This window comes from Mustelus asterias, chromosome 16 (genome assembly GCF_964213995.1).
Source record: "Mustelus asterias chromosome 16, sMusAst1.hap1.1, whole genome shotgun sequence".
NCBI lineage: Eukaryota > Metazoa > Chordata > Chondrichthyes > Carcharhiniformes > Triakidae > Mustelus > Mustelus asterias.
In genome coordinates, this window is record NC_135816.1 from 81,342,572 (window position 1) to 81,366,962 (window position 24,391).

Below are 24,391 nucleotides of genomic sequence, written 5' to 3' on the forward strand. Positions count from 1 at the left end.
CCATGATATCTCTTGATGACATTCGTACATTGTCAGCACAGTGTTGGAGAGGATATTACTTTTACCTTACAGCGCCAGGGGCCCAGGTTGGATTCATGGCTTGGGTCACTTTCTGTGCGGTGTCTTTACATTCTCCTCTTGTCTGCATGGGTTTCCTCCTGGTGTTCCCGTTTCAGTCCACAGTTCGAAAGATGTGCTGGTTTGGTGTATTGGCCATGCTTAAATTTTTCCTCAATGTACCTGAACCAGCGCCAGAGTTTGGCGACTGGGGGATTTTCAACTTAATCTCATTCCAATGTTAATGAAAGCCTACTTGTGGCACAAATAAAACAACTTAAACATATATATCAAGCTGTCGATCATTGCCTTTACCATACACCATGAATGAGATCACATCGTCCTGTGGGGCCGAGAATTTCATGCTCTTACCATTCACTGAATGACGAAATTCGGCCTCTTCTCAGATTTTGTCCCCGGATTCTAGATCACCCAGCCAAGGGAAAGGTTGTTCCTTACTTTGTTCCACCTAGCTCTTTAATAAATTGTTAATTTGAGATGAGATTGATCATCATTCTTCCAAATGCAATACAGTATACGTCCAGTGTCTTTAATCTCAGCTCGTAAAACAGTCTCATTGTTCACAGGAGTTTACTACCGGGTTCATGTATTGCTAAACTTCAGCTAATACAGAAACTGATGAAACACAGTGTGCTGAAATAACTTTATTTAACCAAACGATCGAATGGGAGAATGCTATAAGGTAGCCCAGGAGTCAAGCATAGAATGCGGGCAGCCCATTATCACTCGAAGATACAAAGCCCTCGCAAGGACAATTATACAGTTACCAAGTCACATTGCGTACCTTTCCAGCGGGCATTATCCAGAAGATACTAGTACAAATCAGGCAATAATCATACTGTCATTTACTCCAGCCAAGAACAATTTGACCTCATGGGATTTCCTGTGTTATTAATTACGGATGTTACTTCCCACCTGTTGCCCAGCAACACAGAAAGCTGACCGTGAGATGTGAGAATGATTCCCAACAAATTGAACCCACGTGATACTCGCGCAACTCGGAGAATTACCTCATGTCTGCCTTCTTCCTGCGTTATCAGCTTGGAGCTGTGTAGCTCTATTCATCAAATTGACATTGGTAACCATTAAGTTCTGGACAATTACTACGAGCGATAGGATCACAATAAAATAGTAAAATCCTTTGCAGGATCGATGTTCCCAGAGAGCATATCCAGCCTGAGAGCCAACTAACGAAGGTACATGGTTTAGGGTCTTTGTGTTTCTCGAACTCCTTCTTGATGTGAACAAGCAGATCAGTTTTGTATTCTGAACAGTCTCGCATGTAATTGCAACTTTCTGATCTAATTACTGCACATGTCCCTTCCCTTGCTGCCCATCACAATGAAATGCCGTTCTATGTTGAAGTCCCTCTGTATGCATTGCAACCATCTCACTTTTGAACGGCCGAAGTCATTTTCTGCAATGACAACTTGTCCCCAATGTTGCACAGAAATGTAATCTCTCGCATTGTTCTAACCATTCCATATTGTGGAAACTTTATGCGAAAATCCGTCCTCCTTCTGTCATAGCTCGCTGACATCTTGGCAGGTGAGGGAGTTCATGTATGTATGGTCGTTCCTCCAAAGTAACAAGATCCCTTCAATCAACAGGAAACCAAGTGCAGGCTCTATCTCCACAAATCCAGTGTGCCATTTAAATTTGAAAAGGTGTCATGGCTCACTGAAGCAATAAATTGCATGACTGAACGTTACTGGGTGCGCTCAGGCATATCATACTGGTTGGGCTTAATGTACAATCACATTCACTTACCATTAGTTTTTTTCCAGAACCCGTCGTCCCTTAAAAAACAAATGTTTTGCTTCAGTGCTTGGAGGTTTGAAATACAAAGTACATACAGAGTCTAAAGTGAAATTTGTCTCAAAATTTCAGCTTGACAAGACACCCTTTTTTTAAAAATTGAGCCCTATCAATTTAAAGCAGGCACTCTGCTACCAGGAACCTATGAAATTTGAATTTGATAGTGTTGACAATAACAGACAAATCTTATTATTGCAAAATTGATAGGTCACCACATATATAAAACAGAGTGCGGGGCGGGGGGGGAGGGGGAAACAGGTGAGCAACAGAAGAACTGCCACCTCTCAAGCCTCGAGAGGGAGAGAGCAGCTCCAAACTCTTCCAGCTTCAGATATGTCAAGAGATAACGCACCATCTAACTGGCAAGACTTACCAAATCAGCAAGACAGAGGGATCAACAGAGGATATCCAAAAGATTCAGAAAGGCACAAACCTGGTTGTAAATTTCAGTTTTACTGAATCCTACTATTATATTTTTTTGTTCATGAAAGAGCGTTGCATTTATTTGAACAGCATTCCACTAAAATCACATTTTATTCGGTATGTTACCTGTTTAGTTTAGTTTCCCTGTTCGATTCGTAAATAAATCTTGTGTTTATTTTTAAGTGAGTGTCAGGTATTTCTGTCCGTTAACCACTAAACGTTACTAAAGAAAATTTCCCATCTTCCCACACACTTTTAGCGGATTACGATGTGAAGTATTCCTCTTTGGGAGATTCGAACATACTTCTCAAAAGGGGGTCAACCTCCACAATGTAACACTAGTCTTGTTCTGTTCCTGGATAATGGTAACCCCAAGGTTGTTGTGGAGAGCGGTTGAGATAGTTATGCCATTGAATGTTTTAGAAAGCTACTGACCAAAGAATATGAAAAGAAACCAAACAATTAATCACGCTTAGCTACAATTCTCTGCTGAACTGACATGCTATTGCTTAATTGAAATTTAGTCTTAAAATATAGAAACAGGAGGATGCATCCGGCCCATCGGTTTGGCAGCCATTCATGACTTATCTGATCTGATAGCTGTCAACTACTCTTTCCCCTTATCACTACAACCGTTGTGTCCCTTCCTGGTTAAATTCTGCCTACCTCAGCCTTGAACATACCTAACTGCCCATCCTCTAAATAGCGACAAATTCACTATCCCCTGGGAGAAGAAATTCCCCTAATTTCTATCTTGAATGGGTGACTCCTTACTCTAATATTATGCTCTCTGGTCCTGGACTGTACCGCAAGAGGAACAACAGCTCAGCAATTTCGAGATCAAGACCCCTCAGAATCCCATGTCTCAATGAGTCGCTTGTCACTCATTTAAACTCAAATGATTACAGGCCCAACCTCGTCTCATAAGGAAATCCCTCCATACCCCGGATGAACCTGGTGAACGTCCTTTGGACTGTCTTCTCTGTCAGCATGTCATTTTGTAGATCATGGAATCAAAACAGTTCACAACATTCCAGGCTGTGCTTTGATTCATGTCCAATATAGTTTTAGCCAGATTCCTTAATTCGATCCTCCATTCCCTTTGAAATAAAGGCCAGCATTCTATTTGCCGTTTGTTTATTTTTCTCTTTTTCCTAACTGTTCGACAGGTCAGGAAACGAGTGTTTGTGAGGAATGGTGGGTGGGTGGGTGGGTAATTATATGGAAAATTCTCACTTATCTGTCGGGAAACTGTTGACTCTGAGTCCCAGAAATGGTTTTACACCCTCTGGCTGTGATGCCTTCTGCACCGGTGTCAATGGCTTCACACTCCACTGGTTTTATACACTGATTTTATTGGCTTCTCTTTAACCACCCTCTACCATTCGTTAGGATTAGGCAACGCCGATCGGATTAGGCAAAAAACATGATATGTTGGATAATTCATGTGTGAACAGAAATATTGGATAATGAAATTCACATTCAATTCTGATTTCCAGCATTTTGGTACAAGTGCCTCCCACTTAACGAACACGTTCTCTGCTTCACACCAATAATATTCAAAACTGAAGGAGATTGAAATAAGGCGGGATGTGAAGCTAGCATTGCATCCAATCCATGGGCTCCTTGCCTTGCAAAACGGGTTGCTATTTGACCCGAGCATTTCACGATGTCCCCAACTAACAGAATTAATCAGGAGATTGTATAAGGCCTCTGAACTACTTCTGCAGGCAATCTTGTTGCATTGTAGCTTTTAGCATTCAGTTTTAATCATCATTTTGGAGCAATTGGACTGTATAACCTGTCCATCACAAGTGAAGCACTTCAGTTATGATGGCATTAATGACTTCCAGGTACTGACGGCAGAGCTTGATTAACCTAGTGAACCTTCTCTGGACTGTCTCTAATGCCAGTATGTCTTCCCTTCGGTGAGCAAATCTAAAGTGTTCACAGTATTCGAGTTGTTGTCTAAATAATGTCTTGCACAGTGTTACTAAGCCTTTCTTTTTGTTTGCTCCATTTGGTTTCAAATAATGGCCAACATCCCATTTGCCTTCCCGATTATCTGCTGAATTTGCATGCCTGCTGTTCTGATTCATGCGCAAGGACCCCTAAATCCTTCTGTGCTGCAGCTTTCTGCAGAATTCCTCCATTTAAACATATTCAGTTAATTTATTTTCCCCACAAAAGTACTTTATTTCCTGCATTATGTTTCATCTGCCACGTTCATCACGTCTCAAAAAACCTGTCTATATTCCTCTGTAGACTCGTTGTGTCACCCTCATTACTTGTTTTCCCTCTTTTGTGTCACTTGCAAACTTGACAAAAATGAATTCAATTCAGTCTTCCAAGTCAGATTGTCACTGTACTGAGCCGTTTGAATAATAAACTTGCTAATGTTAAAATATACGATTAGCTATCATTTCTCCACCACATCTTAACATTGAATTCAACACTAACTGCAGTTATACTTGCCATGGATCATAATGCCAATCACCCATATTAGCGCTCAGGTGGATATCACACCTTGACTTCTTACCTTTGTTCTGTTTAACGAGTGAGGTTTTACAGTTGGATTGTCATTCAACTAATGTCTGCTTTTACGCAATGGAGCTTAACTTGTTATTCTATGAATTTAACATAACGTTTATATCGTCCCATTACCAGTTTAAATTACGGCCCCAGTTTAATGTTGGTAGTGTGAAGTCTCACAAATTACTTAGCTGTCCATCTACTTAACACACCTGGGCTTCAACTCTCGTTCTCAATGTCCCCATCTCCCTCTCTCTCAGAAAACCCTTTCTTTCATAGACAACCAGCAGGTGAACGATTATTCCTCATTTCACGGAATTTCCCACTAACCAAACATCCAAATATTTGCACTCGGTCTCCCTTCATACAATACCCAGCTGAACCCCTGTGCAACTTACTTTCTTTACGTTTGCTTACTTACTTGACCTCTAAAATCCTGTTTCCAGTGCGGTACAAATGTAAATTGACATTTGGCAGCACAAGTCTGGATACTGTCCAATTCTTCCTGAACTTGGAATTCTTCAGAGTGTGAGGAGTTTCGAGAGGTGCTGGACATTGTGCAATCATTTGCAAACCATCCTGCTTCTGACCTTCTAACGAAGGGAAGGTCACAGACGAAGCAGCTGAAGACAGTTGGGCCGCAGACACTACACTGAAGAACTCCTGCAGTGATGTCCGGGAATAGAGTTGTTGGAATACAACCACGTTAAGCGTGTTCTTTTGTGTCAGGTATGACTCCTACAGCAGAAATGTTTCCCCTGATTCCCATTGACTCCAATTTTGCTCGGGTTCCTTGATCACCTGTTGCCTTGGTGTCACGGGCAGACACTCTCAACTGACTTCTTCGTCACGCCACATTTTTGTCTCTTATGCAGGGTGGATCAGGCACTATCAGAAATTCATGGCGTCTGAATGATAGCCATGGTCTATAAAGAAGAGCTGAAGTAATAGACGGGAGGGTAATGTTCGGATATTATGTGTGTTTAATGTCTCACATCTTCAACGATGCAACTCCAGCCAGAGGAAATTTTAAGTTCTACAGGTTCAAATCCCACTGGTTCCCAGTGAGTCAGTAAATTGCTTTGAAAAATTATTGCCACCCGTTCGTAACCCTTCATGCCCCAACTTGCATAACTGCTCTCCGACAGCATACAGCTTTGTGTGTTCTCCACATTTATGATGGCACAGCGGCTTGTATCGCGTTCTTCCCATGTCTGTGTGAACCTCCTCCAGATGCTCCGGTTTCCTCCCACAGTACCCAAGTCATAATCGTGAGGTGAATTGGCCATGTTAAATGCTCTACCGGTTCACCTGAACAGGCGTCAGAGTGTGGTGACGAGGTGATTTTCACAGTAACTTAATTGCAATGCTAATGCAAGCATACTTGTGGCACTCACAAGAAAAAAGCCTTAAAACATTTCATGCCTTTCCTGTGGCTCAATTTTGAAAATTATTCACTGCATACCCCAGGCGCAAACATTTTTTCTCTAAATTGTTCTTCGGGCGTCAGGAACTCACAGTAACATAGATTTAAGAAGGGCACCATCCAATCCATGGAGTCTGCTTCCACCATTCGAAGATTTCATAACTAATCTGTGACCAACTCCATAGAAACACATATTCCAAGTTTCCTTTTCCCTACCTTAAAAAAATACACAACGCCCTTCCCTCTGGCTAACTGATGATGGTTCTACCCCGCTTACCCATCTGTCCATATTTCTTTACATCAGAAGTTTCTGTGACATCCTGCCACACCGACAGCTGTAATTTGTCATTGCCGAAGGGAGCACCCAGTGTGTGCTGTGCATTTATGCTTTAAAACCTCACACTGTGTGGTCACAGATCACTCCAACATTCCTGAATCCAATTGATCTCCTGCTGTTAAGATGCCCGTACAAAGGATGAGAAGAGGCAGTTGGAGACTTGCTGAGGAACTGCATTGCAAAACCTAACAGCGAGTTGTAATCACAATTCTGTTCCTGGAATGCAACATGACTATTCCGACAAATCTAGTATTGTTTCATTTCCCAATGTCCGTAATTAAAACATTAGAATTCAGAATTAATTCATTAAATCAGCTCATATTGTTATGAAGTTCAGTTTCTAAAGATGTGAAGAATGTAATAAAATGCTGGAGGGAAAAGAACACATTGTGCATTGCTTTAAAAGCTGATACTTTATTTCAGTACTTGGAGCTTTAAAGTTCAAATACATCCAAAGTCCAAGCTGAAACACTTGTATCAAAAATTCAAGCAGTATTCTTGACACGGTAACCTACTTGTGTTTAAATTCGGCCCACTCAATTTAAATCAGGCACTCAGCAACCAAAAAAGTAGATGATTTGAATTTAGTTTTGTTGACAATAGCAGACCAACCTATTGTTGGAAAATTGATAATTTATCACAAATTTAGAAGAGAGCGCAACGGGGGAAAACAGATAGCAACAGCCACCTCTCAAGCCTTGAGAAGGAGCGAGAACAAGTGTCAACTGCTCAGAGCTAAGAATTCTCAGTTGTCAATCCAACCATCTTCAGATATCTCTTTGGAGAACACACCATATAACCAGTTACAAGTTACAAATTCAAAAATAATTCACAGATAGAGATATCAACTGAGAAGCTACAGGTGGAGATTTGTTTGGTTTTATAATTTTTGAGTGTGACACAAGTCTAAATTATTTGTTAATGAATGGGCATTGTACTTATTTAAACAACATTCCAGTTATTTGAATTAATAAATTGTTAAGTCTTCATCTGAAAGTGAATGTCAGGTATTTCTCTTCGTTAACCACTAAACGTTACTGAAGAACAGTTCATCTCCTCACACATATATATCAGATTTCAAGGCGATGTATTCCTCTTTGTGGGATTCAGTGTTACTTCTTTAGGGGGTCAACCTTTGCATCATAACGGATTTCCGGCTCGGGTCCGGGATCTGATCTAAACCTTTAAATAAATCTTAAGTGAGGAACTGGCTCTGAACATTGTTAAACAAATTTGCTTCCCAAATTTGCCAATAAATTTTGAGGTCCAGTAATGGATGACACATGTAGAATGAGCAAACAGGCTTCAATTGGGTGTAACCACGCAGAAAAAGAAAGCTGAAATTGTAATGCAGTTAGCCAATTATTTAGGTATATCAGAGAAAAAGTCTCGTGCAGTGCATTGAGCAAAAAAAAATGAAACTGATATAGTTGGAGTTAAAAGGCGAGCTTAAAAATGCTGAAGTTTGAAGGAAGAGAAAGGGAAAAAGAAAACGAAGAAAGAGAAAGGGAAAAAAAGATAGAAGAAAGAGAAAAGAAAAGAGAGAGGAAGGTCCTGGCAGAATGACGGGAAAAAGAAAGGTTGTTTGAGTTTGATCAGGTGAAGTTGGAATTTGAAGCAAGAGGAATTCAAATGACTGAAGGAAGAGTACTGGATAGAAGTGACCTTGAGCAGACTCATTATCGTCAATCGCCTGGTAAGGATATACATGCAAATATGACCAAACATTACCAAAGCTTGATTTTAAAAATGCAGAGCCCATTTACATGTCCTTTGAGAAACTGCCTACATAGATGAATAGGCCAGAGAAGTTATTGGTAATGTTAATTCAGACCAAGTTGGTAGGCAGGGCTGCTGAGGTGTTTGCAGCACTGTGAAGGAGCTGACAGGAAAATTTGAAGAAATGAAAAAGGCTGTTTTGAGTGCTCACGAACTGGTACCAGAAGCATATAGACAATGGTTGAGAAATGTAACGAAGGAACCAGGTCAGACAGATATCGTGTTTGAATGAATAACCAGAACAACTTTGATAGGTGGGTGAGAGCATTGAAGGTGGAAAAGACATATGAGGCCCTTGGAGATATTATTCTGCTGGAAGAGTTTAAACACTCATTTCGAGAAGTGATAACAACTCATGCTGAGGAACAGAAAGTTAAGACAGCGAGAAGAGCTGCAAAGATGGCGGATGAATACAGATTAGCGTGTGCACTGAAAATTGGCTGCCACAACAATATCAGTCCGTGAAGAATAAAAATTTGGAAAGAAGGAGATCCTTCAATGATAAACAAAAATAGATTACACTGGGAACAGTTTTCAACCGGTGCAGAAAGGTGCCCAAGAGAGTGGAAAAAAGGTGAAATACCTCCTGTGCTTTCACTGTAGTAAGTTGGGACACAGAAAGGCACAGTGCTGGTGGCTTAAGAAAGGCACTGGTAAAACGGACGTGGTATAAGAGACCCAACCAGTGGGATTAGTTAAGGCAGTGAAAGATATCCAGAGAGAAGTCGAGGAGCTGAAGCAAAGTGCAGCCTTGACAGGCGCTATATGATAGGATGGCGCTCGATTTTTCCAAAGATATTTTCAAAGATTTTTTCAAAGATTTCGGGTGGCACGGTAGCACAGTGGTTAGCACTGCTGCTTCACAGTTCCAGGGACCTGGGTTCGATTCCCGGCTTGGGTCACTGTCTGTGTGCAATTTGCACATTCTCCTCGTGTCTGCATGGGTTTCCTCCGGATGCTCCGGTTTCCTCCCACAGTCCAAAGCTATGCGGGTTAGGTTGATTGGCCATGCTAAAATTGCCCTTAGTGTCCTGGGATGCTTAGGTTAGAGGGATTAGTGGGTAAATATGTAGGGATATGGGGTTCGGGCCTGGGTGGGATTGTGGTCGCTGCAGACTCGATGGGCCGAATGGCCTCTTTCTGTGCTGTAGGGTTTCTAATATTTCTTCGAAGATATCACCTCTCCAATCAACATTAAATTATCAACTATCAAATTATATTTCATTCTAGCCGTGCTCTTTATGCGGATTAAATTTACTCACAGTGTCAGGTGAGAACTCCAGCCATTGTTCCCGCGCACTAAAACTGCTAAATTTCCATTGTGTGGCAACACTTATATCCAAGTGACGTCATATAAGGAGCCAGGATCCAATCAGAAAGCAGTTAGAGCGGACCCCGCCCATATGCGCGTCATATAGGATCGCACGGCCAGATTCAGCTCTCGCTGAGGTGAGAGGAATGTTCTCGTACCCGCTACATACAGCATCAGCTTGGCTGGATGGACGGCGGTTCGTGATGTGGATGAACGCTAATCAGCGTGGGTTCAATTCCCATAGCGGCTGAGGTTATTCATTAAAGGACTGTCTTTTCAACGTTGACTCTCTGGTTGAGTCATTACCCGTAAGTTTGAGCTCAGAGGCCGATAGGACACTGGAGACATTTACGATCACAATAATGTTCATCAGTCTATTAACTGACTTCTCAGTCATCAGCAAAGGTAGCATCTAATAACCAACGAAATTAGCAAACTGATATTTGAAATATGGTCCAACTTTCATTGCCCGTGATGCGTTATGCCAGCACGCCCCATGCACCAGCAAGCAGATAACGTTAGTTTTTGTTCCCTCTCAGATGTTCATGAAGCTGTGGTATTTTCTTCCCCAGAAAACAATGGAGGTTGTCTCATTGAATTTATTCAGGGCAAGTTGCGAAATATTTTTGCAGGCACGTGTTATGGGAGCGAGGGGGGTTGGCTGCGGAGGTATGTGGTGGTTGGGGTTAGACCTGGGCAGGGAGAAAAGCGAATTTTAGATCACAATCCGATCACTCACGCATCTCTGCCTCCCGATGTAAGTGCCTCCATAATAATCCAGTCAGCACCCATTTTGCGTCTGCGAAGTCTTCGAGAGAGCAGCACTGAATATTCCAATGCGGTGTTGAGAAACGGAAATTGTTGATAATGTGTTGCTGAATGTGAAGGTAAAATGTGTTGTAACATTTTGAAAGAAGATAAGGAACACAAGAGATCCAAAACGTTATCCGAGAGTGATATTAAGGATTAATGCCAAGCGTTTGGTTTTCTAACGTGTCGAACAAGTGGGTCGAGTAAAAACTAGCAAAGGCAGTATAGTAAATACTCGAATCGAAAAATGTGAATTATGAAAGGCATGCTTACATGAAATGCTGCTATCAATTTGTGTTTAAATGCAGTTGCAATGTTGAACCACATCATATTGGAATTTTTAATTCAGGGTCATTGACTCCAGGATACAAAGAATCACAAGTGACATAAGTGGCGATTCGTAACATTGGGTAGAAATTCCCAATCAGTCCATATTGCTTATCATTTCCAGCCCAGGCTCCTCTCAGCTTTTCTTTCAAAATTTAGTGTCACACTCCTGATTTCCTTCTCACTCACATACCTATATAGCTCCCTCCAATTTGCTTCTATACTATCCACTTTCACTTGGCATGGCTCGAGAGTTGTTTAGCAGATGGAAACCAGAGAGCAGGGATTGATTTTTTTCGAAGATGCAGATAGTGACTTTTGGGGACACTGATATATCTGTGCTTGGGTCCTGCTATTTACATTATACAAAAATGATTTTGATGAAGGAAACAAAAGTAACATTTCCAAATTTTCTGGCACGAAACTTTGCCGGAACTTGAGTGGTGTCGAGGATGTTAAGAGGCAGCAAGCTGATTTAGACAAGTTAATTGTGTGGGCAAACTCATTACAGATGCAGTATCACGTGGATGAATGTGAAGTTATCCACTTCGGAAAGAGAAACAGAACGTTCGAGCATTATTTAAATGGTGATATATGGAGAAGTGTCGACATAGAAAGAGACATCATTGTCCTTTTGCACCAGACACTGACATAAATCATGCAGGTATGGCAAGCAGCCAGGTAGCAATTGATATACTGGCGTTCACTGCAAGAGGGCTTCAGTACAGGAACAAGATATCTGACTGAAGCTGTACGAGGCTTTTGTGAGACTACAATTGGAGTATTGTGTGCAGTTTTAGATTCCTGATCTTTCAAAGGATGTATTAGCCATGCAGGGAGTGCATCTAAAGTATACCAGAATGATTTCGAGGAAGGCACGTTTGCAGTATGAAGTGAGATTGAGTTGATTGGACATGTGTTCGCTGGAATATAGAAGTATTATGAAATACATAAAAAATCTGACAGGTATGGAAAGACTGGATTCTGGGATATCATTTTCGTTTGGCAGAGTAGGGTGGGGGTGAATAACAAGATGTCATTGCCTTCGAATATTGGTGGGCCATTATCGATTGACATGCGGAAAAACGTCTTCACTCAGAGAGTGGGGTGCCTGTGGAATTATCTACTACAGATAACTGTGGGGGCCAAGTCACTGAATAAATTTAAGAAAGAAATGGAGGCAGTCCAGAAAAGGTTCAGTAGTTTGATGCCCTGTATGGAGGGATTTCCGTATGAGGAGACGCTGATTGGCTTCGGCCTGTTTATAAGAATGAGAGACAACCTTATTGATATATATATAATATTCATCGACCTTATTGAGACATATAAGGAACTTGACATGGTGGATGTTGAGAGGGTGCTTTCCCTTGTGGATGAATATCGGACCACAGGGCATGATCTCAGAGTAAGGTGTCACTCATTTATCTTAGACAATTTTTATCTCTCAGAGCATCACGAATCCATGGAATTCTTTCATGCGCAGGCTGTAAAGGCTGTCTCGTTAAATATGTTATCTGTATGGGAGTCCTGGGTTACGGGGTAAGGCAGAAAAGTGATGTTGAGGATTAGCAGTTCAGGTCAGTAATGAATTCATTGGTTGGCGGAGCAGACTCGATGGGTTGAATGGCCTTCTTTGCTCCTACGTCTTATGGCATTATGGTAGAGGGCAAAGTTCGACACGAACAATGGAAAACATAATTATGCCCGATTTCGCTTGATGTCCCCGACCTCAGTCGATTTTTCTTCCTCTGGGAAAGAATATTTGATTTATCATTGATTTGTATCCATTAACTCCCTCATTCCCTTTAATGTGCTCTACTTAAATGGCACCCACACACACTGTGTTGAGTTGTCATACAGACAAACGTTTATTTTTGGGTCACTGTAACTTTCTTCTTTTCCTTCTCCTCCATACAGCAAACATTATGAACATCGTGTTCCTCTTCAGAGGAAACGGCGGCGTCTCCAAATGTATCTCTGTCTACATGGTGGCTATGGTTTAACGGATGGACTGCTCATGATCTTTAACGTAGCCATGTACCTGATATTCAATAATCACTTTCCGTACTCCATTCTGTCCTACACCGCTGTGTCTAAGTTCATCCTGCACATTATTTTTGTCAATCTGGATATGTCAGTGTGGTTCACAGTTTAATTTATATTTGACCGATTTGTTTCCATCTGTTGTCCGAACTTTTAAGAGAAATATTGCACGAAGAAAACTACAAGGATTACAGTAACGGCCACCACCTTGACCTATTTAAAAGGCCTACCGATGGTATTTTCATACAAAGCTGAGCTAGTCATTGACAATGTGCACAGGGGCTGCCAGATAACGCATGCCCTTTATACATTGCTCGAGTGGTCTGTGGACAGCTGGATGCAGTCGAGCTCAGTTGTGCTGCTGCCTTTTGTTCTCATGACACTATTTAATTCTTTGACCGCCGGAGGTATTTTGTTGGCCAATCGAGCGCGCAGAGGACTCCGGGATAAGGGCAGTGAGAGTCAGAGTGATCCAGTGGTGAACAGCCGAACGAAATGCACAGTTCTACTCTTCACGGTATCAAGCAGCATCAAACTTCTGTGGTGAACAGCTGTTGGGAGTTTTGCGGCCACCAGAATGACGAACGGAGTTTACCATTAAGGAGATTACTCCAACACTGGTATATAGCCACTGAGACTGGATATCTGCTCATCTATTTGCGTTCCTGTACAAACACCTGCATTGATGCAGTGACACAGAGGAAATTCAGAGAACGAAATAATGTGCTGAAATGTCTTTCGACACAACTTCCCAAATTGGTGAAAGTGAAAACAAAAGTGTTTAAGTCAATCCAACGATTTCTCTCCTAACCAAAACATCTTTTCATGCATTTTTTTCTATATAAGAATGTCACATTCTTCGAGTCTAACAATGGGAGAAGTTAGTAAATGGTAAGAAAGATGTTGAATAAAAGTTGCTGAAAACAAACATTTAAAATGTTCACCAAAGCACAACATTGATATTTGTGGTACCATTGGAGAAAGTGCATGAGACCTCATCAACTGACGCGAGTGTAGCCAATGCTTATTCTTACCACCGGCCTATTAATGGGATACTCTGACTTTCATGTCAAAGCTTGTTCGAAACGCATTGCTGCAATTGTGTGTGGAGAGAATGTTGTCCGAAATGTTTTATCATGTAATGGAGAGATAAAAATCAGCATTCAAAAGAAGCCCGATTATTTGCATGATAGATGCATTTGAGAACATCGCATTTAACAGACAGCTCGAACAGACTTGGTGTTGTCTGAAGAGAAAGCTATTTTTGGAAAATACTTCAGAGATGCAGGGCCCCACCGACATATGGCTGACTAGCAAAACAATATATGGTGGGCGATTGGGGTTTAGGATGAGGAGAATAAGATGGCATTGGGCACTTTTGCATTTATTAGCTGATATGTAGAATATAAGAGCAGGGAGGTTGTGATGGATCTGTACAAAACACACGTCAGGGCACTGCTGTGAGGAGAGTCTGGTTAGACTGGGGTTGTTTGCGTTGGAGCAGTGAAGGCTGAGGCAGTGGAGGCGGGGACACGACCTTATCGAAGTATACAAATTATGACGGATAAAGATAGTAGAGCCGTCAATGATAAAAGCGCACAGGTTCATAGGTTTAAATTTAAGGCTGTGGCAGAACATGTAGAGCAATTTGAGGAAAATACCTTTCCACTCAGACGATGGTGAGAAGATGGATATCACAACCTGAAATTGTTGTGGGAGTGGGGAACCTCACGATATTAAAAAAAATAGAAGCACATTTGAAAGGCCATTACATAAAATGCGATGAACCAAGATTTAGAGCATTGGATTAGAAAACATCAGTGCTTGATGGCCAGCGCAGTCATGGTGTGCCAAAGGGTCTCATTTTAGTCCTGTAAAACTCTATGAATCTACTAGATCTGAAGGCTGAGGCTGCAGAAAAAGCAACAACTGGAAAAACACTTCATATGACTCAGAAATTCGGAACAAGAGGTAATAAACTGATGAGAATTGTTGGTAGCCACATAAATCAGGGGCAATGATCAGGAGATTTCAAAGGAGTGTTGCTGCCACGTGGGAATGGAAGAATGCGAATGACGGTGCTGGTGCAGTTATCCAGAATCTTATAATAACGCTCCATTAACATTAGTTCGAATCCCATCATGCTACTAGGAAATTTATATTCAATTAATCTTTCTAATTTGAATTAAATAAAAATTTAATTAAATAAAATTGGGCGGCACGGTAGCACAGTGGTTAGCACTGCTGCTTCACAGCTCCAGGGACGTGGGTTCGATTCCCGGTTTGGGTCACTGTCTGTGTGGAGTTTACACATTCTCCTCGTGTTTGCGTAGGTGTCCTCCGTGCGCTCCAGTTTCCCCCCACAGTCCAAAGATGTGCGGCTCAGGTTGATTGGCCATGCTAAAATTGCCCCTGAGTGTCCTGGGATGCGTAAATTAGAGAGACTAACGGGTAAGATGTGTCGGGATATGGGGGTAGGGCCTGGGTGGGATTGTGGTCGGTGCAGACTCGATGGGCCCAATGGCCTCTTTCTGTACTGTAGGGTTTCTATGATTTCTATGATTTCTATGAAATAAGAGAGATCTAAAAAATTGACGAACGCACTATAAAACATGAAAAAATTTCACAGATTGCCCAGTCGTTTCTGCCATTCAGAATAAGTATGTTTGGTGTTCTGTCTGAATTCCACCTTCCTAAATGCAAAGTAAAGGAACAAAGAAAAGACAAAAAGTTAACCATCGAAAGAAAGACATACGCGAAAATGAAGGCAGAGGTTCTGGTACACTATCTTTTTTGGAACGAGTGTTTCCTGTCGAATTCTGCTTCCTTTTGTTCCTTGAGTTTGCACTCACCTTCCTTGGAATCCTGTCGCAGTTCAAATAAAGAAAGATCAGAATACAAGCAAGGGAAAAAATAAACTGGCCAACAATGCTTCACATCTCTTTCTCAGTTTTCATTTTGCTTATTTTTCGTTGCATTTAAACGGCTACTGTACCACATTGAGACACATCCCTGTTTGCGCTACTTGACCCCTGACTAGTCGCTTTGGTACCCATCCTGTGACGTTCCTTTGCAGCCTTCGTACTTCAATCTGATCCGCTCTCGTTCTTCGTACTCCAAAGCATATAACAAGGGCATCCTCAACATTTCCTCAGTTCATAACTCCCTTCAGAACAGGAATCAATCGAGTGAAACTTCTCTGAACTGCTTGTACTTCAGTTACACCCTCTCTTAAGAAAGAAAACCAAGATGAAACACAATACACAAGATGCAGTCATGGACAACTGTAATAATTCAATTGTGTTATACACGACTCCCATTTTCTCGTTTTCCCCAAATTTCTTTTTTATTTCACCCCTCCTTTTTCCATATTCCCCTTGATTTTTTTTTACGATTGTGTTTCCTTTCTGGTGCTAACATGTCTTCAAAACATCCTGACAAACACAGGGCTCTCGATTTAGCCTACCACAAATTTTCTTAATTGGCCAAATACTTACGCTGAACAGTTTGATTATCCTGTACCGTTGCCCTGTTGCTGACTTACATTCCAGACCATTTTTGCTGAGAAACTCTTTCAAACTCAAACTCCAGTTCTATAATTCTTCTTTTCCATTCGTATGTTAAAACTAAGTGAATTATGATCACTATTCCAAAGATACTACGCCACTACTCCGTCTTGCAAATGTCCAGCTTCAGCTCCTAAAAGTAAGTATCGAACGGTGTCATCTTTTGATGGACTTTGTGGCGCCAAATGTATTCTACTCAATGCACCTCACGAATTCTGCTGCCTAAATTCCCTCCACGCTTATACAATCCCAGTTAATATTGGGGTAGTAAACATCAGCGACAATTATTGTCCTATTATTTTTGGACTCCTGCGAGACTTGTCTATGCATTTGCTCTTTGACATGCCAAGATTACTTCAGACACAGTTCTATATTTCCAGCCGTGTCCGTTCAACTTCTGTTTTGTTCTGTAGGTCAAAATCTGTGGCGTCATTTGATGATAATTCCAGTACTTTATCTCTCCTTACAGCTTCTTTAACCAACAATTTCACACTCTCCTTTTTATCACCCTCTGTGTGTCGTCTGGAAGCCTTGTAACGATGAGCTGTGCGTTGCCATTCCTGCCCCTTCTGAAGCCATGTATCTATAATAGGTTTGGTTACATTCAGCCTGATTTCTATCTGTGCCTTCAACACACTAGCTTTATTTGCGATACTCCTTGTATTGAAGTAGATACACTTGATGAATGCAAAATCTTTTCACTTTGTTTTTTTTTTAATTTTCCCTCTTTCCAGACTCATCAACTAATTTTCTGCCCTCCACTTTCATTTCTGATATTGTCCCAGCTGCGACTTCCCTCAGGCCCCAGCACAATTCCTGCCACGCTACCGCGCGCCAAGCTCGTTTAAACCCTCTCAACAGCACGAGCAAATAATATTGTGTCGACTATCTTCAAACCCCAAACATATAGACCCCATTCCCACAGAGAGGGAACAAATATTCTCACTTTTCTAAAACCCTCTACCGTGAAAAAATGTCTCCTCGCCCACGAAATTTAGATGCTATCTCTTCCAATGTTGGTATTCACTTCAATGTGGCAATACGAGTAATCTGGACATTACTGCCTTTGATGACCTGATCGTTTATTTTCAACCCAACTCTCTATATTCTGACATCTGGATTCAATCTGTTGTCCTCATCCCTTCCCATTGTCAAATTACAACACACAGTCTAACAAGTGTATCTCCATTCTGGAACATGATATCAATAATATCAGACGGTTAAATTTGAATTCGATGAAAAAATCCTGAATTAAATGTATCATAGTAACCACGAAACACTTAGCAGTTGCCATGAAATGCATTTGTTTGACTAATGACCTTCAGGTAGGGAAATCTCCACAGCAGCGTATTTGACTCTTAATTAACCTCTGAGATGGTCTAGCCAGCCACTCAAGGACATTTTGGGATCGGCAAAAATCCTGGTCCAGCCGACAAAGCCCACATCACCTGAATCAATAATTTAAAAATGCTGCTAACTTCTCACTTCAACATTCGCTCCCACAGCGCAACCCCCCCACGCCCCCCGCTCCCGCCTCACACCTGATGCAGCACATGTTTCGAATATCATCCTTCAGCTCAGCATCTCAGAGTGACAGACACAGGCTGTCTATATAGTTGTATTGGTCACACCAGCAACCGCCAGATCCACCTTTGTATGCTGTCTTTCCTTTTACTATCTCTGTCATTCCTATTCTTTCCCAAATAATGATGAACTATTTTCTTAATTAAAATATTGTCAATGTTCTCAAACGTTTTGCGCACATGTTCTTCATATTTAAAGTAACGTAATACTTATCCCAAATGGAACTCCATAACACAAACTTAAAAGTAGTCACTAAGTTTTCACCTATATGCTTCCATGTGCTGTTGCTCATCAAATTTTCTTTTCGAATTTGGACTCTGAATCCTGATCCTGGCTATTGTATTTAATATCCCACTACTGCCCTTACTCTCGCCTACTGTCCCCGGCATGAACTCCAGCTTTCTCCAGTGCTCTTTTGTGCCCACTCCTTCGAACGCCTCATTCAGTATCAGAAATGTACCATACATCTTTCCATCTCTGTGGAAACTAAAATTGTGCAAGATAAAGTTTTGTTTAGTGTCACAAGTAGGCTTACATGAACAGTGCTACGAGGTTACTGTGAAAATCAACTAGTCATCGTGTTGGGCGAATTTAGTATGGGCAATGCACCAACTAGCACGTCTTTCGGACTGTGGGAGGAAACCAAATTCACCCAGCGGATCCCACACAGACAAAAGGAGAACGGGCAGGTTCGGCACAAACAGTGACCCAAGTCAGAAATCAAACGCGGGTCCCCGGCACTGTGATGCAGCAGTGCTAATCACTATGCTACCGTGCCGCCCATGCTTAAACGAGGAACATTCTTACTGAGTCCTGCACAATGGTAGCACGTCTTCTTTCTTGGTGCAAACGAATTCCCTTGTGAGAGGAGCATTTGTCAACTGCCTTCCGAATTGATTGCTGTACGTTTAACTGACATGTAATACATGTGAAAGGGGAATTTGGTTTGGAAATTGCCATTGGAAAAGTCTTGTTGTATTGTTAAAGCACACCTTGTGTATAATACCATTATTGCTGACTTTGCATGTGCTAATCACAGGAGACTCAGAGGAGGTTACGATGATTTATTCAAGCATATGCAGGGAGAGCTGGTTCAGCCAGCAATTGATCCAAACTCTGGTGTTTATCGAGGAACTTCACGTTTTTATATCATTCTCCACAGATATATAGACGTTGTTTATGTTTATATTTGACCTATAAACAGGCACATGTTATTATTGCCACACATTTACACCTACATCCTCTGCAGAAGCTCCAATCTTACCTTGGTATTATTACTGCCCCTTTTGCCATCTGGCTTTGAAGACCACTCTTTTGTGCTGTGTTACTCAAGGACTTTGTTGTCGCTGAAGGGTCAACTACTGCAGCCATTGCGAGGTGTTAGGCACAGCTGGAAATTTTCCTGACATGCCTACGTTTTACGAATTTCAACGGCTGTTATAATGTGAACAATACTCAATTTAGCAACAAAGTAATGTGTTGACTCCTTATAAGGAAGATATCTGGAACTCCATTCTGATATGTTCTATGCATTTCTTAAAACGTAATCAAATGAAAACCCTAATCTTTATAATTTCGTTCCACCAAATTGGACACCCTGCTGCCTTCTTGAATTGTGGTGCAGGGAATGAATGCTTCAGGTTGTGGATGTGGTACTTATCAAAAGGGCTGCTTGTTTTGGATTGCACAGAGTTCCTTGAGTGTTGTTGGAGACACACTCATTCAGGCACATAGAGAATATTCCATCGCATTACTGACCTGTGTCCTGTGGATTCTGGCCAGGTTTTCGGGGCGTCTGAAGCTACATTGTCCGCCATAAAATTCCTTCGGCTCTGACCTATTCTTGTAACAGCAGTACTTATGTGACAAGTCTCGTTACATTTCCGTTCCATGTTACCCACTGATGTTGTTAATTGAAAATTCGTAATTTATACCAGTATTGAATATGAATGGAGATCGGAGAATCTGAATTGCTGGAGACTTCTGGTTTCTTTCACTTGTCCCTCATAAAGACAAGCCTGAATGTTTCAAGATTCTCCCCATATGCATACGGATTGTTGCAGTGTTTGGAGACTTGTGAATCGTATTCAACGCTGTACAATCATCAGCGATCATCTCCAAATCTGCCTTTTTTACATGGAAGGTCATTGATGTTGGAGCCGAGGAAGTTGTTTGGGATTGTTATCCTGCACTTGGGAACTCGCTCAGTGATGTTCAACTTTGAGATGATTAACTGTTAACAATCACAATCATTTTATTTCATGCGACGATTATGAAGTATTTTCCTTGATTCAATTGTCTTCAATTTAATGCCACACATGGTTAAATATTGCTCTGCTGTGAATGCGTCAGAGTTAGGCCTTTTGTCCATGTTTGGAGGAAGGCTGCAATGAGGTCAGGAGTTTGCAGAAACCACAAGCTGCATCTGTCAGCATATATTTGCTGCGCACATGCTGCGTGATTTCACTTCCATTGGGGACTTAGCGCACACCGATGGTGCAAACAGCTCCCACATTGGAACTGTCCTGTTCTATGTCGTAAAGGCAACCTGGACATTTTCATCGAACAATTGCGAATGCTGTATGATTATTGCACTAGCTGCTATGGGCTCAGCCTGTTTTCGACAGGAGCTGGAGTGTTGTTGGGTCAGATGGCCTTGGCAGTACTCCGTTGCTTGAGCATTTTTTTGACATCAGGCAGAGTGAATGCAAGTGGCTGAAGACTTAAACCTATGATGCTGAGCTCCTCAAGAGGAGGCCGAATTGAATACTGGTACTTTTTCCTGAAGGAAAAAAACGTCTTGTGCACGGCTGCGCTGATTTAGACTATCATTGAGGGCGGGGATATATTTGAAGGCTCCTCAACCAGTTGGTTGGTTAACTGTTGATCAGCATTCATGACTGGACGGGTGAGATTTCATACAGATGCAGCAGATGCAGAGAATGGCAAGACTCCATAAAAATGTACACGCTCTCGAGAAACAAATGACCATGTTCTCTGTGCTGTATCAATTTTCATACGAGGGCTTTGCTGTGCCACGGAGCAGTTTTTGACTGAATCCCACAAACCATACAATCAGCAGACGAAATAATGAAGATATTAAATAGCAATTTGAATGCAGTCGTTGTCATTGTGAGTACCTTCCTCAATTTAGTCCCTGCATATATTGTGGCGTCTCTAATTTATACCTATTTACATCACCAAGTACTTTAATGCAATTTCTGCAGATTTCAGCAATACTTTGTTTTCCCTACCCTAACATATTGTATTAAATAGATCAGATCCATATCCCAAATGAAATTAATCACTGTCCCTTTTTGAATCAGGAAGATGAAAGTGAGATTTAATAATTTTTGTCTGAGAATAAGGACTGATTCTTTTAATATAATAAAAGAGGAGAGTTTGAGAGGAGGGCACCAGGACAGAGAGTTAGTAGCGCCAACGGTAGAGGTTGAGGGGAGGACACTGGGATGGAGAGGATGGAACAGATGGGCGTAAGTAGGCACTGGAGACATTACCACCAACCAGAAGAGTGGTGAAAATAGTATCCTGAAGTCAGCATCTCAGTAAAGCAGTCTGGGAACCTTGACTGGCAAGTTGGAACTTTGGTGTATCTATTCTACTGTTTGGTATTATAGTAACAATGGAGGCAATGTCTGTTGTTACATACTCAGAATCCGTAGTAGAAGATTATTAATATTCTCGCCCTTCAAAGTAGTGAAGGCAGTGATCAAATGGCATGTCAGGGGAGAACAGCTGGGCCACATGGGATGCTGCTCCTGTGCTGTTTGGGAAAACATGGGGCACATCGAGCTTCCAAAATGAAAATACATGCATGAAATATCTCCAGCTACAGCTCCTGGACGTCAGTGTATCAGAGCTGGAGCAGCGACTGGAGCCACCGCAGAGTACCCAAGAGGCTGAGATTTTCATGGATAGTGCACTCCCAGGCTAAGTATGCACAGTCGGAAAGGGAATCGGCAGATTAGCGGAAGGTGTTAGTGCAGCAGTGCCTTTGCGCCATATCCGATCTGCTCTGATGAGATATGAACCTTAGTCCATGAAACATTACCCTGAGCCTCTGAATTATTAGTCTCATGGTAATCCATTATGCCACTGCCCCCCTTAATGACAATGGTACCATTTGGCAGCTTCAACTGGAGAGGCCAATTTTACAACTCAGTTCATGTTGTTTTGCTTGTGCATTCCATGGATGCTTAATCTCTGAATTTTCTACCACATGGCAACAAACTCATGTAACAGAATGCAGCACAGCAGCATTGAGGAGCGATACCAAATTTTGAAACTTAATCATGAATAAACAGAATAGACTGAGCGACAGCAGCGAAAATACACGAAATCTAAGCGTGGTATTGATGAACATCATCAGTGATAGGAGAAAATAGCTCTTTGATTTCATCTGCCAAATAATGCGGTCAGAATTAACTTGTCTTTGTTAGTTTTCTTATTCTATCAGACTCGTTCATAACTCAGTCGTCAGCATATGATGAAAGGAAAATAATAACAAAACTTGTTTTATGATGCTGAAATCAAACTGTCCCCCGGAGATAACATTGACTGTTAATCATTAAGATTACTGCACACTATTCTAAGCTTTGCATAGTTATATCAATGCTCTCTCCAATCTTCAGATAATCAGCTTTCATTTCATAAGATTATTTGCCTTAACCGAGCCTTTTTGTCCACGACTGGTACTAATCTCTGTTTTAGCGAATTAGTAATCTTCTCAAGGGAGGGATTCTTACTGCTACAAATGATTGTACGATTCCTTCCATTTCCTCAGTATCAAGTGACGTCTTACAATCATGTTGCAAAAGCGGGAGTCCGCAGTTCTCAGTGTTAAAAAAAAAACTGATGGAAAGTTTAGAGAATGAAAAATCTTGAATGCATTTTATGCTTTCGAAAAGATCTGTTATCTGCTCCTGGCTGCTGTTGACATTCCTGGTGAGTCAATGTATACGTCACGATTTTAACAATGCTTAGCCAATTTTACTCTTTCTAATGCATCTCTGTTATCCATTAAACAACGTTTCTTCACATATTTTTCTTAGCTATGCTAATGCAGTCAAGACGCAGCTTTAGTTTTAATTTTAAGTTGATTTATTAGTGTCACAAGTAGGCTTATTTTACCACTGCAATTAAGTTACTGTGAAAATGCTCTGGCCATCACACCGCAGCGTCCCTTCGTGTACGCTGAAGGAGAATTTAGCATGCGCAATGAACCTCGCCAGCATATCTTTCAGACTGTGTAAGGACATCGGAGATCGCTGAGGAAAGTCCTGCAGACCTGAGGAGAATGTGTAGGTTCCTCACAGACGGTGAACCAATCCAGAAATTGATCCTGGGTCCCTGGCGCTGTTAGACAGCAGTGTTAACAACTGTGTCATCGTGCCACCATTTTTTATCTGATGATAACTGAGAATGTGCTGCTAAATTGCATGACAAAATTGTCAGCAGCAAAATGGATCATTAGATCTGTCAATTAGAAGTTTAACCTTTTGCTTACGTTAGAGCTATCAGAGCTATTAAGTCAGTGCAGTGCCAACAGTCTTCTGCCACTTTGCATTAATTGTTTTACAGGAAATGTTTGTATTAGATTCAAAATACAATTTGATCTGAACTATTCAACGAATTTGCTATAACCACAGTAAACTTTATTTTTATATATCATGGACTACTACTGGATAGTGCATTCTACATGTTGTTTCCAGCCAAGGAAAACTTGGTATTTCAAATGCATTAAATTGTGGCATCAATTGAATTACCACCACTTGGACATTTTTTCGAAACAATTCTTTTGAGTGGGTGGCTTGCGGACCAGCCAACTGTAATGGCGATGCTGGGAATGTTAGGAAATAAGAGATGAATTTGAGAAAGGAACATCTGTGATTATGTGTGTCTCTAATCTGAATATAGATTCGGAAAGTGTAATTAGTTGCATTACAATAGAGGAGGAAAGCCTGAGCGTAGATGGGATGGACATGGGGACCAATATGTTAATGGACAAGCAAAGAAAATGGACATCTTGGACTGTGTATTGTGACATAAGAAATGATTAGTTGGAAATCTAATTTTGAGAGAACCAAGGGGAATGTGTGACCATAATATGATAGAATTCTTTATCAAGGTGGAAAGTGGGAAGTTGATTCTGAGTCCTGTGTCCTGAACCTCAATAAATGTAATGATGATGGTATGAGGCATGAGTTGGCGATGATGGAATGAGAAACATGACTGATAGGAAGGACAGTTTGCAGGGCATTGCAGGCATTTAAGGATCAAATAGCTCAACTCCAAAAGTTGTTAACTGAAATGAAGGACAGTTGAAAGGTAAATTC